The sequence below is a fragment of the Eurypyga helias genome, unplaced genomic scaffold (assembly GCF_000690775.1).
Source record: "Eurypyga helias isolate BGI_N326 unplaced genomic scaffold, ASM69077v1 scaffold7049, whole genome shotgun sequence".
Taxonomy (NCBI): Eukaryota; Metazoa; Chordata; class Aves; order Eurypygiformes; family Eurypygidae; genus Eurypyga; species Eurypyga helias.
In genome coordinates this window covers 67833-81433 of record NW_010270173.1, presented here as the reverse complement: position 1 = coordinate 81433, position 13601 = coordinate 67833, and positions in this window count along the sequence as shown.

Below are 13601 nucleotides of genomic sequence, written 5' to 3'. Positions count from 1 at the left end.
ATATGCTGAAGGGTAGTGTGTGTCAGGAGACACAAACACAAGATGAGGCAACACTGGTGCTGCCTGCCTGCTATTCTGGTAGATCTCAGCCAATGGTTGAATTCACACATCCTTTCCACCAGTGCTTGGAAGGAGTGTGTATTTGGGAGCTGAAGACTAAACGTTTACTGTTGGAGCCTTGAATGGCTGCCAGAGGGCAAGGCATTCCTTTGGAGTCCAGGAAACTCGCCCCAGGTCTGCAATTTGGTATTTTCAAATCCTCATGACACCATCTGCTATTTATTAAAAGAGCATTTTATCTCTTGCAAAGCTGTTCTTTTAGATGAATTGTGTTCACATCAGGCCACAGGTTCTTGGTGATCCAAAGAGTGTTTCTGGAGAGTCAAACTTTGGTAGTAAAATCCAAGAACATTTGTATGTCTTCAAGATTCAGGATACCCTGTTTAGCTGTCTTTTGAAGTGAGGCTCACTGATGGGAAGCTGTGGCTGTGAACAGTTGTGATGTTCTTGGCTGATACATGGGGATGTGGAACACCTGAAAGCACTCAGAGCACTGCTTGGCAAGGGGACTTATGGGTTGTGACTTTCAAAGCTTTTGTGGTTGCGGCATCCAGAGAGGCTGTTGTTTCAAGACCTTAAAACTTGGTTAGAAGCTCTAATCTAGTTTCCAAGTGACAACTGGCATGTTTCAACCCTTTGTGTATTGTGTTAGAGGACATGAAAGCCATGATAAGTCCCTGCCCCAAGTCAGCCAAGCTCCTCAAAATCTAGAAAATAACTGCCTCAGTTATCTCAGGGTTTCTATATATTTGGATCATTTCATTAGGGATGCTGGCCTGACATTGACTGTCCAGTGAAGCTGGAAGACCAGAGCTTGAAGTAGATCCCAAAGGAACAAACTGGTAGAGCTTACAGAAAGGCAGACTACATGTATGAACAAAGCTGAGTCTTAGTATTCTAAGTTCATGATTTAATTCAAAATTATTTAAAATAATTAGTCAATGCAATCTATTTTCTGTCTAATTGCAGTATAGATGAATCCAAACCTTTACTGTGTGTGTAATAGTGGTCCTGTGAGACTCTCATCCTGTTGCTACTAGATTAATCAGGATTAGTTACTTTAAAGCAACTCCCTCTGTACAACATCCCTTTATTAATGGAACAGTGTTCTGAGGTGTGTGAGTGAGATCTGAATAAAACTGAGTGGTTATGTGTGGTTATAAAAGATGTAGGGCTAAACTCTTCCATTGACCTAGGAATAAAGGGCATTATTCATGTGGAGAGTCCTGTTCTCCTCTGGCATGGCTGCTTATATGGGACTATTCCAGAGCGACAGAGTAAGGGATGCATTGCTGCCTTGGTACTGTCAGTGCAAAACTGAAGCACAACCTTCTCTGCATGGTTTGACTGCTACCATGGAAATTGTCTGACAGAGGCAGGCACTCAGTCCTGCTCATCAATCTTTTTGGCTTAAAAAAATCCCTTTCTGTCGTTGGACTGAATTTAATTTAGATTAGAAGGATATTTGAGGTCTTGTATATTTTGTTTAGGAAGTGTTGCGTATACATCTTGAGGCTTCCCGGTAAGCTTTTAGTGTTTACTGCCTACTAATTTTGAAGGCAGCGTTAAAAGCTCGGTGGATTAGCACTGGATACTAGAACAAACAGTTCCACAAAGAAGTGTGAAACGTGTCTCAATACCTTATTATCTGCCATTTAATTTTGTTTGAGCTAGGCAGGTAGTGTTTGTGCCCACCGTGTACTCAAACATGGAAGAAGATTGTCTGCAGCTTTTATTTAGCTCACAATCTCATTGTATCGGTCGGGCCTGTTAGCAATATATTTGCATTTTGACTACTGTGTGTTGTTTGATAAATAATGCTCCAGCTATCCGTCTATTCTCCCTGTACCTCTAATGCCAAGGTGTATAGCCTAGAGGAAACTGTTCTGGATGGAGCACCCTGGAGGCAAATCTGTTGTGACACTGCTGTGCCTTTTGGGGTGCAGCTCACAACAAAGAAAAGGCAGCACAGGAAGAATCGTATATGCCCACCTTCTTCTTCCCCGTCTTTCGGACGATGGTCTGTTTCCACATGAGCACATGGATGGGCATGTTACAGCTCTGAATTTACAGGCCTCGAGCCTGTTGGTTATCACCAACATGTTGCTGATTTCAAAGATCATGCTAGAAATGGCTGCAGGGGAAAATAAATTTATTCTGACTTTAGGGACTAGCTACAGGACAAACAGGAGTGTACATCCAGCTCTGAACAAAAGCAAAGCAAAGCAGCTCTGCAGGAGAAAGAATTCTGTTATTTTATCTATTTGATACTGTAGTTGGGCAGTGCTATTTCCTGCTGTTCCCTTTCTTGCTGACTGTGCCAGTTTACCATATGTTTTATGTGCATATCTTAGACTATAATTAATCTCTTTTTTTTTTTAATCTTTCAACATGATGGATGTTATTAGTGGAGCACAGGGAATGACCAAGGAAGTAAAACGCAGCAGCAGCAATAGGTGAAGTGTCCCTGAAGTGTCCATCTGCTGTCTGTAGTCTGAAAATGTTTCCTCTCTAAAACTACAGCCTGTCAGCAAGGGGTCTGGACTGAATGTTCATGATCTGAAGGAAATACGTAGCTCTCCTCTTACTTAGGACTTAACTTAGACGTGTGCTCTATGGAATATGAATCATCTGCTGTCATAGAGCTTGCTAGCTCTCAGTAGCTTTATGGGTTGTCTGTTGGTAAGGATCTTTTTACATGGGGATCCATGAGATTTCCCACTGGACTGGATGGAAAATTCCCACTGATTTCCACAGGAGGGACCCACAGAGGACTGCAACCATCTCTTAAGTGGAGAGCAGCCAGCAGCCGTTCTCAGAAACAATGGGGGAGAGTTATGTTCACAATCAACAAAGCAGAGTGCTTATCCTGGTAACAACTGCCTGTGGTTAATGTGCAGAGCGGATTGGCCATGAGGCTTGTTGGCCTTGAGTGTCAGGTGAACACCTTGAAAATAGCTCAGGCTACTGGTACGTCTGCATCAGGAGAGGAACGAAGCTGTGGTGAACCTGCCAGGACTAGAACCCAGATCTGTTTCAAAAATGAAGAAAGGAGCCAATGAACAAGCGAAGATCCTAAAGACATATTGGCAGAAAGAGTCTAGAGAGGAAGAGAGTGTCAGGATGTGACTCGTACTATCTTGAAAGTTACCCGATCCTTCCAAGAGCTTCTCTCCCTCAAAGCAGTATGCATGTTTTGGAAGTTTAGCTAGCTCCTCAGTTAGGCTTATTCTGGAAAAGGTGGGGAATTTGTTTTTTGTGGAAGAGAGCACATTGGGAGTGTCTGGGTGTGCCCGAGTATCTGTGTACGTGTGCAAGTTAAAACAATATTTGTCCTAGGCTGGGATATCAGAATACTGCTGCTTGTTTGCTCACAGCTTTTTTAAAAAGCCTGAAAGGTGTTTAAAGGCATGCTTGGAATCCAAGCAATGGTATCATTGGATGCACACTGACAGGGAGCTGAAATATGGCAAGCATTTGGGGAGGGCAGAATTAGCACACATTCCAGTCACATCTCCAAGCCTGCTGCAGTTAACCTTTCTTGATCCTTGTGCATATCGGTGGGCAGGGAGCCTCTACGGACCCTCACTGCCAAGGCCACCAGTTTACCTAGTCACCTGTGCTGCACATCGATCCAAGGTCTTGTACTACGAATGCAGAGTCATGAGGAAACCCCACCATCTCTCAGTTTAGAAGACAAATCTTGCCTCTTGAGTGGGTCTGTGTAACCACTCAGGAGCTAATTGCTGTAGGCCAGCACGGAAGAACATGGCAAGATCCATGTGCACGGAGGAAAAAGGACACATCCCAGTAAAGGGAAACTACATATTCAGTTTGACTCAAGGTGCCTAATAGTAAATACTCAGATTAAAAAATGTCGTCTGCAGAGGTGGGGAGCTGGTTTTTGCACCGTTACTTGTTTTAAACAAGTAAATGTCACAGCCAGTGAGCCGTATCAGGCTTTCCAAGGCAGGGAATGCAGCCCGGGTGGTACATGAGCTATTTTGCATGACCACTAGATGGCAAATTGCTACAGTAACCTCAATAACTATGGTTTTCTTATTGCAGTCTGAATCCAAGGGGGGTTTTAAGTGAGATTTTGCTGTCAGCAGGCTAGTGAAAACACTGATGAGGAGCAAACCATAACGAAAATAAAATGAATCCCTGTCGACCTGAGTCCTGTTCCCCAGGAAATAAAAGCTGAGTCAGGATGCAGAGGATTAGAATTCTTTCTTTCAGATTTCAGTGGGATGTTTTTCATGTGTAATTCTGCCCCATTTGTTGATTAGTTGAACTCCTTTTCGATCCTTTAATTTATTTAATACATATATGTATACGATGCTTATTAATCAAAAATTTCAAAACATTCTAGAAACACAAGTAGCAAAGATTCACAAGATCTGATATGACTTGAAATCTTTTCTCTTTCAGAAAAGGGATGCAGCAGTGATGAAAGATAAATCTGACAAATGTCAGTCATACACTGACCATGAGCACAGGTAAGGGGGGAAGCCCCAACAGTCCTGCATTCTTCTTATCTCCTCTCCTTATCACAACTCTGTTGTCACCAAGTGAAATCTAGCCAGCCTCATCTGTCTCTGCCCCTGCCCGATCCTGCTTAGCCGGGCTGCTCCCTCAGGCATGGATAGCCCACAGGGGAATTACATGCTCTTGCCTCGTTGTTTGGTTTGGATTGTTTTTTTGAGGAGACCAGAGCAGAGTGGGGGCTGGCAGTCTGGCTGGAGTTTTGTAGTTAGGTCTCTGTTCCTTGTAGGCAGGTCCTGCTGTTGTGACACTTGTCATGGCCACATCCTCTACTGGTTTTAGCATGTCTCTTGCTATTCTGCAAGTTCTTCTCTTTGCTTTTTTTCTCAGCTCAGTAGGAGGCAGCCAGACTCATGTGACTTGGCAGCTCACACTTTATTTCATTTTCTGAGGGTGGGTAAAAGGACGAAAGTGATTCAGACCTGTTGAATGTGGTCCTCAAGTCGTTCCGGCCATTTCTTGCTGGATAGAAAAGCAGATGTAGCATGAAGTAGACCCTTTTGTGGCTGTGCTCAGAGTGGAGAAAGCATCCTTTAAACATCACTTTGTAATTGCTGGTACTAGGGTGAGAGCTGATGTGGGGATATTAAGGAGGGTAGAGGGGTAAAGCAGCACAATGAGTTTTTCTGAGGAGGTTCTTGTGATTCTGATAGCTTCCAGGACAGCCCAGACTGTAAAAGTTGCTAGGGCCTTTATGTGTTTGCAGGCTGTAAATCCTGCCTAGCAGTTCCTAGGTAGGACACAGTACATCCACCCTTCCCATACAGACCATGATAGTCACGATGCCAGCTGCTGGGGAGTTTCCCCTTTCTCCTGCTGGCACCATTGTACAGATGGTCAAGTAAAGATTCTTAGGCATTTAAAAATATGTTTAAACTGTGACCTAAGGACGTTAAGCCTTGAGCCAACAGTGGTAGCCAATAACCTTTTCCATCCCCTGTGATAGGAAGCAGAGGCTGTTTTCACCTAAAGAAGTTCCCTGATTCAGAAATTTGCCCTGAGCACACTGGGAGGTGTTTGACAGCAGCACATTAAGCAATGCCCCTGGGTGCAATATACTGAGAGCTGAGCCAGGGCACTCTGCCACTCATTCCAGATAAGCTGAGCCCTTTAACACCAGGGACTGCGAGGGGCTTGTTCCATGCTCTCAATGAGATAAGCTGCCATCCGCGCTTCACGGGACACTCCTATCTGCCAAGGCGCTCTGAGAAAAACGGGAAGATGTGCAGCATGATTTAAAGCACGTTACAGACTCCCCCAGGCTACAATCCTAAATGTGGGGGGCTTGCTAATCAGAAGAGAGGAACCACCAGAGAGCAGGATCCTTCAGATAGGGGAGTGTTTGTGCATAGCTTACAGGTGTTAAACAGCTGTGAAGGAGAGAACTACACACAACAAGAATGACAGAGCTAGCAGTACTAGAGTCTGAAAAGTGGGAGTTTGATTAAAAATTCTCCAATTAAAATGTATTTTCATGATCCTGAGCCTCACAAGTGTTAATACAGTATAATAGTACCTGAGAGAGTCCCTCTACATGTAGGCCACCACTAAAATGGTCTCTAACTGGTGTGCCAGGTAATCAGAAAACAATCTGTGTATCAATGAGGTAAATTTCCTGGCTGTAAGGATATTTGCATGGAGCTATTACCTAGGGACTCTGATTTTCCTTGCCTGTTGGCATTTTCTTTTTAAACTGCCAAGATAAAATTTTGAAAATTACTATATTTTTGATGTGCTAGTTACATTTGGAGAGCAATTAGTTCTTCAGTTTGTTGGTTTGGATATACATAAGTCTCTTGCAGGTGAGAAAAATTCAGCAGTTGCCTTGTGAAGTGAGCTATTAACATTGTTTAATCAAACTCCTCGGTAATGCTAAACATAAGCATTCTGAACCTCCTAAACAATAAAGTTGCAGAAGCCAGACTAAGGGGACCAATCCATATTTGGAATTTTTGCTGCAATTGAAGCCAAAATGAATAAGATGTTCTATTCAATTTCCCCTAAAAAATAAATATAGAGAAGACAAAATTGGTTGTTCAGTTGCATGGCAAGCATAAATGAGAGGCTGCTGACAGCCCTAATTTATTCAGTCTCATTCCAACCATCAAGTTACAGAAACTCAAGTGTAATACATTTTAATCTTTAAATTTTTAGAGGCTGTACTTAAGCATTATTTTTTACTGAATCATTCTCTTCTACTGCTCCATACAACTTGTTTTCCCTTTTTGATCCCAGCCCTAACATCAAATAAACAGAGCAAATATTAGACATGCTTGTCTAATTTTTCCTTATGTTTTGTTAATGTGATTACAAGCTGTTGGGTTTGTAATTACCATCTCTTGTTGAGACATTGAGTAACGCTGGAGGAAAATATTCCATCTCTGCTTAGTACTCAAGTTGTCAATTAAATAATTTTATGTTATTAATCAAAATTGTCAACAAAATAATTTCTGGTGAACAGAGCCTGTTTTCTTCCAACCCATTGCTCATGATTAAGAATCCATAGTTCTAAAAACCAAGGACAAGATACATTTAGTCATTGCTCCCAATAGCTTTGTTCTTTCAGGGCGGTGGGAGTATTTGAATGGACTTCTCATTAAGGAGAGGAATGGTATTCCTCAAATAGCCCACTTGGATGTAGCTGACAAAGAGGAACAATTTTGGAGAGTTCTGTAAAGTTTTCTTCAGGAGTCTTGCTTTTGTCAGTGTCACTAAGGCTGCTCAGAGAGTTGCCCACAGTTTTTAACACCCACATGAATACCAAAGCTCCATAAAATAACTAGATGATGAGAGGAGGAATTTCAAAAATGTAAAATTAAAACTTTCTCTTGACCTTTTTCTGTTAAACTGTTCTGTGAAGGAAGTGTGATAAGAAGCCTGCAGAGTCAAAACTCCTGGTATTAAACAGCGTGCCTACTCTGCTGTTCATTAGCAATGCAGTGCAATCACTTTCTGTGTGAAGATCTCAAACAGTAAGGGATTTATTTTTTTACCATATCTCACCAGGTTGGAATTGTTAGACTGAATTAATAAACTGCGTGACCTTTGAGCGTACTAAATTTTAATTGACCTTTCAATATTAGTTCTGGCCTCCACCTGCGTGGAGGTGTACACTGAGATAATGGGAGTGGAGACAAATCAGTAGATTCTTGTGACATCTCCCATCCCAAAAATTATATAAGCAAATATTTAGCTTGCTGTTTCTGGAAATAACTTGTGCTAACTGTAAGCATTTTGACTGCCTGTGTTGGTTCATTCTGAGGCCTAGCAAGAAAAAAGACAGGTTAAATGCTGTACAGAAGCAGATGCAAAAGCAAGGGCCTGCTTCGACTTTCTCGTGATCTAAGAATTTTCTGTGTATCATGCAGGACCGAGCTATGTACTTGAGTGTGTGCTAGGAAATTCCCAATTAAATGCAAACCCAACCCAGTCACACTAGAAAATGGCAGCGGTTCTGAATAACTGCTTGGGGAACAAGCACACAGGGACTGGCACACATCGTAGCGATGAGGCGGTGACTTTGCTGCATGTGACTGACAGGACACTGACAGGAAGGCAATGTCCAGCTATTTCCAGCTCTTTTCTTTCTGTTTCACTTGCCCAAGCTTTGCACTGGCTTGAAAACTTCTGCTTATCATTGCTTATCTGTACTGCCGCATGGCCAATGACCCGCAGATGAGACCAGGTTGCACTAGTGCAAATGCACACTGGTGGGCTCTTTTCCTAGAGCCTGGAGCTTTTTCCAGCTCGGCAGGAAAAAAGAGGGGAAAGGCCATTGCCAGCAGCAGTGCAGGTAGTTTTTGTGCCTTGCTCATTAGTACGTCCCCCATCCTTTTCACTTGCCTGGAAATAGCTGACGAAGAAGATGTGCCGCTGGCTTCCCATATAAAGCTACTGGTGCACATTTCAGTGTTGTCGCTGGGTCAGGAGGAGTTTGTTGTGCAGTTTAAATAGTTCCCTGCCTTTGTGGCTGCACAGTGACTTTCCTTCTTCTCCTTGTTTTCTTTTCTCGCTCATGCGTTGCTACACTTCTCCATTGCCACTCTGTCATTAAATACTATCGCTTCATTTTCCACTGCCATCTGAAATCAGAATAGAGAGCTGCTGGGAACAGCCCATTTATGGAAAGGAAATCCAGAGCAGCCATGAGCAGAGGCATACAGGAATAAAGACTTAAGCAGATGCAGGAATGGAAACTAATTTTAGTTATTCCATTGCAAGCTCATCACACTGTCAGTGTCACACTCTTCTTTATCTGCCATATCACATCCAACAGTTACCTCATACCACAGCTATCTCCTGACAGAGACCATTGTAGGACATTTTAGTAATAATTTCATCCCCGTATTTTGGAAAACTTCATTCTGTGATGGTTGCTAGAGCACATTAGCTTGCATCACTCTCCTGAAAATCACTTCCCTGAAATGGCACCTAGGTCTGTGGTGTCCTGATTAGAGAGCAGCCTTGAACTGAAATCCCTGCATTTACACAGCTTTTGGGAAGGATTTCAGGTTTGCCCAGTACGAATTTTAAAAATTTCTCAACAAGATGTCTTGCTGTTGATTGTCTAAATATTGAGGTTTGATCAAGTGCTGTGATAGAGATGTGTTTATACCTCCTTACACTGTGCAGTGGATAAATGTGAGGGTTTTAAGACTGATCTCAGTGTTTTTGAGGGCTGATTAATGTCACCAAAGGCACTACTGTAACACACCAGTGTAAACACACTAGTGTAAACACACTTTACTTTATTAATGCTGTATTACCTATGGGCAGAAGCAGTGATGTGGCTCAGAGTGACGGCTCTCTGCATCATATAGAAAAGACTCTCAGGCTTGACGTTACTGTTTTCTCCAAGGTTTTAGCACAGAAACACGTTCCCTTGTGCGATAATGCAAATCCCTTTGCAGGAGCAGGGTGGGATAGGATAATTTCTTGTGGTGAAGCAGGACATTGCATTTTGCATTCTGGAAACAGAGACAGATGCTGTCTATGTCCTCTGCTACCCTGGGTGCTGCCCTTTGCTATCCTGTGTCTCTTTACGTACAGCGTACATTCTTGGGGAATGGGATTTGTTTCTTGTCTTTGCACATGCAAGTGTCTAACTGTGCTGCTGATAAATAAGCATAAAACTTAAATGAAAATTGTAAAGCTCTGAAATCATGGGATACTGGAAATGTTTGAAATTTAAAGCTCTGAAATCACAGGGTACTAGAAATGTTTGATGCTTGTTAGGTTTCCTGTCTCACCTGTCCTAAATATGGGGATTTCGACTTGCAGGTTGTATAAGAAATGTCCCCCAAAGCCTGCAGTGGATGAGCATCCTTCCCTGGTGAAATCAGAAATGAAATGCTCTTAAGTCCATATTCTAGCGAAAGTTTTACCTGTGACATTTATATTCATTTATAAGCAGAGCAGGCAAAATTTTAATTTCCTCTCCCCCTTCAATAGATTATTTAATTGAATATTTGTAAAGGAAACTTTTCCCCATGTTTATCCATGTTATTACATATTTATTACGAATATATAATAACAATGTAATTTTAAAATCTTGATTAAATTTGTTAAGGCATGGACAACTGAACCACAATCCACCTGAGTTTCTGTGGAGAAATTACATGTGACTTTACAATGAACTGGCAAACTTTCTTTATATTCACTGGGGAACTATTCATGTCCAGAAAGACTTGGACACATGAGCAAATATTGACCACTTCTCCTGGGAAAGGTTCCACATCCCAGTCTGCTCTCAGCGTGTTAGTGAGAGCAGGTGTTCCTCTGTTACGAAAACCTGAATAAGGAAAGGTGAAGATGCTTAAAAAACACTTCACATTCTTTTTCCCCGCTTCCTCTTACCCAGAGGAGCATCACACCCTTTCAGTCTTGTGTATCGTCGACCTTGACACTTCGTAAAGCCCTGCTTCACTTTCTAGCCTTTCAGCACCGAGCTTGCTTTCCTGCTCGAACCCGTGCTCTTCTGCTGCCTCTTGACACAAGAAGCCGTGGAGGCATAGGCTTGGAGGAAGTTGTGGGGTGCCTGAGATTAGAGTCTATTTTGGAGCCCCACAATCTTCAGGACTGACCCTTTCGACAGCTGAGCTGTTCCCAGGAGTTGCTGCATAGCCTTGGTTACCGCTGTTTCCACTGCACTCGTTCCAGCCGCTCGGCTTAGCGCAGTGGGTAGGAAGGGCCGCCTTTGCTCTCGGGGCTGGTTTTCCCCTCCAGTTCTCACCGTGGCATAAGAATGGAGAGTGTTCAGCCCATCGTGCCACCTCCACCAGAAACCAGCTCCAGCAAGAAAGGCAAAACATTAATTAAACCATGTTGTGCACACGCTGTATGTTCTTCCCCGACACTGCCAGGTTCAGCGCAGAGGCTTGGGTTTTGGTAGCTACGTTTTCCCATGTACAACTGCAAATTCACTGGGAGAGAGAACACAGACTTGCTAGGGGTGAGGGCCAAGAGACCCTTCTGTAGCTCTGCCTGCCTGATGCACTATTTATTGCTAATGAAATGTGATCGGTTTACACTACAGATTTAATAATTAAACAGTAATGCTTCTTACTGCTCCCTATCCAGCTACCTCAGTTCATCTATTTAGCATAGATTTTTTTGAGAGCAATTTCCTTTCGAGGGACTTAATGTGCTTGTAAAATTCAGTGCACATGGAGAAAAAGGTCAAACCTCTTCATTTCAGGGACATGAAATAAAGCCCTTCTGTTAAGCATTTTAATTTAGAGGAAAAAAAAGAAAAGGCATGTGTTAAAATTATCAGCCTGCAACCTCAGGAAACAGGAAGCTGCTTTTATATCAGATGTACTCTATGGGTATTCCTCATCTGGCAAATCCCCATCAGGGTCTCAATTGACTAGGCAAGGAAACTCAGGAAAGCTGGTTTGTGTATAACACAGCAGGCTGCGTTGCCCTTCAGTACGCTATTGTTCACGGAGTTATCGAAATGAGAGCGGATATGCAGAGGCAGTTGGAATGTCTGAGCAGTAATTGTGTTCCTAATGAGCCGTTGAACCAAGGTGACATATTTGTGGGTTAGGAAATTTATGTCAGAACGCTGTGTGAACGCTACTTTTTCCTTTACATATTAATATCTGCAGGGTGTGAAATTACAGATTCATAGAAAATATGTCTGGACTTAGCAGAGCTTAGAGAGGTCACTAGCCCAGCCTCTGCTCCAAGGCAGCGTCAGCGCTGCTTATGTCACTGCCGCTGGGTTTTGTCACCCAGCAAACCAGAGCTGCACAGCAGACTAAGTTTTACTTCATAGGGAAGTGGAGTGAACCTATATATATATATAAAATCAGTGCATTTTTGAAATTAATATTTAAGCATAGAAAAGGAAACCACTTCTGTCGGTACTGCCGCTCTCCTGACATATCTACTGCCTGCACAGCCGGCTGTGACAGACTTTCCTTTGCAGCAGCCAGTACTGTGCTGCACAACAGAGTTAAGGCTAAGTCTGTTCTCATGGGGTTTAACGCTAATCTCACTTCCTATGGCAGTAAGGACCTTAGTTCGGCATAGTCAGGTGATGAATCACCCACAAAAAGGAGATTGTGCTTTTCTTTTAAAGTTAATTAGCAGAAGTGACCTGAACTCAGCTCCAAAATTTCCCTAAATTTTCTGTGCTTAGCTCTGGAGAGCCACAATGTTTGGAGATGAGCCTTTGACAAGGCTGCAGAGCAGGTATAGATAAACTTGCACTGAAAACCATGAACTCCACAATGAGATCAAAATTAATCTTCCTAAGCTCAAATATCTACTGCTGATGTAGTGTTGCAAAAACAGGGACCTTGATAATGTGCTTAGCTTTCATTGTCAAGTTCCCCATGTTTAGTAGAAGAAAAGTTGAATAAAACAAGGTTAAAAGGCTGTGCTGAGATCTGGCTCCATGACATCAATGCTGCACATGATTTTTCACAAAGATACTGATGTTTATGGAAATCGAGGATGAATTTAAAACAGGCATGGCTTGAGCATCCCTCTCATTAATTTAGGTGGAGCTGCGGCCATTTGTGTCAGTGACAGACTTGGGCTATTGAAGAAGGATGACTGTTGCAGAGACGGGGTAACAAATCAATGGGTGTGCTTAGCCATAACGGGAGAGCAGAGTCCGGAAAACTCAGCAGATGTGTAGTGGTTTAGTCTTTGGGTGAAGTTCTTAGTGCTTGCAAAGAGAAACTCTGCAGCTTGAGAAGAAATGCCTTTTTATCTTGACTGCTGATCCTCTCAGGTGTAGGAGCTGAGCTCTGGCCCTGTTGCCAAAACGAGGGCACTTTGACAAAAGCCTGTGAACAACAAGGCGATTTGAGTGGACAGCATTATATAACAGCCAGGCTAATTTTTGTATGCACAATGCTCACATTTTGCTGAAACTTGCCCACTAAAGCAAAAAGGGCCACTAAATAATTTTAGCACATCTTTTTGGCAAAATCATTTCCATATTCCCCACATTGTGCCTCTGAGCTATTTGAATTGATGTGAAGGTGAAATCAGGGTAGTCTGTTGGCTTTTGCACATCTTCAGTATGTTAGAGCACCTCTTTGGTAGTACTGTGACTAAAGAAACAACAGCTGTAACCTGCTGAGTCACACATAGGAAAGAAGGAAGGGAGGAAAGATTTTCTGATCCATTTGCAAATACTCTAGTCTTTGTTTCTGAGCTGGCGCGCTCAGCACTAATGTTGATGTTCAGATCAGGAAAGAGGGGTTCATGGCAAAAATAAGCACTGGAAAACAAAAATAGTCCCTTGGCACTAAACTGTGTGGTGCCAATTCGAGTGTAAGGTGCCTGCATAAAAACCGTGAAGCCCAGCTTGCCAGGCCTCGCGTTCGATCTCTCTTCAAAGCGCTCTTTCCAGCGGGGCCCTTGCAAAGCACAGCTGGGTAGCTGCAATGTGAGAAATTCTCCTCGCTCATCTTGAGCTCGTCTGCTCCGCTGCATTCAGGGCCTTGTGACTCCGGCACTGAGGTAGTACCCAG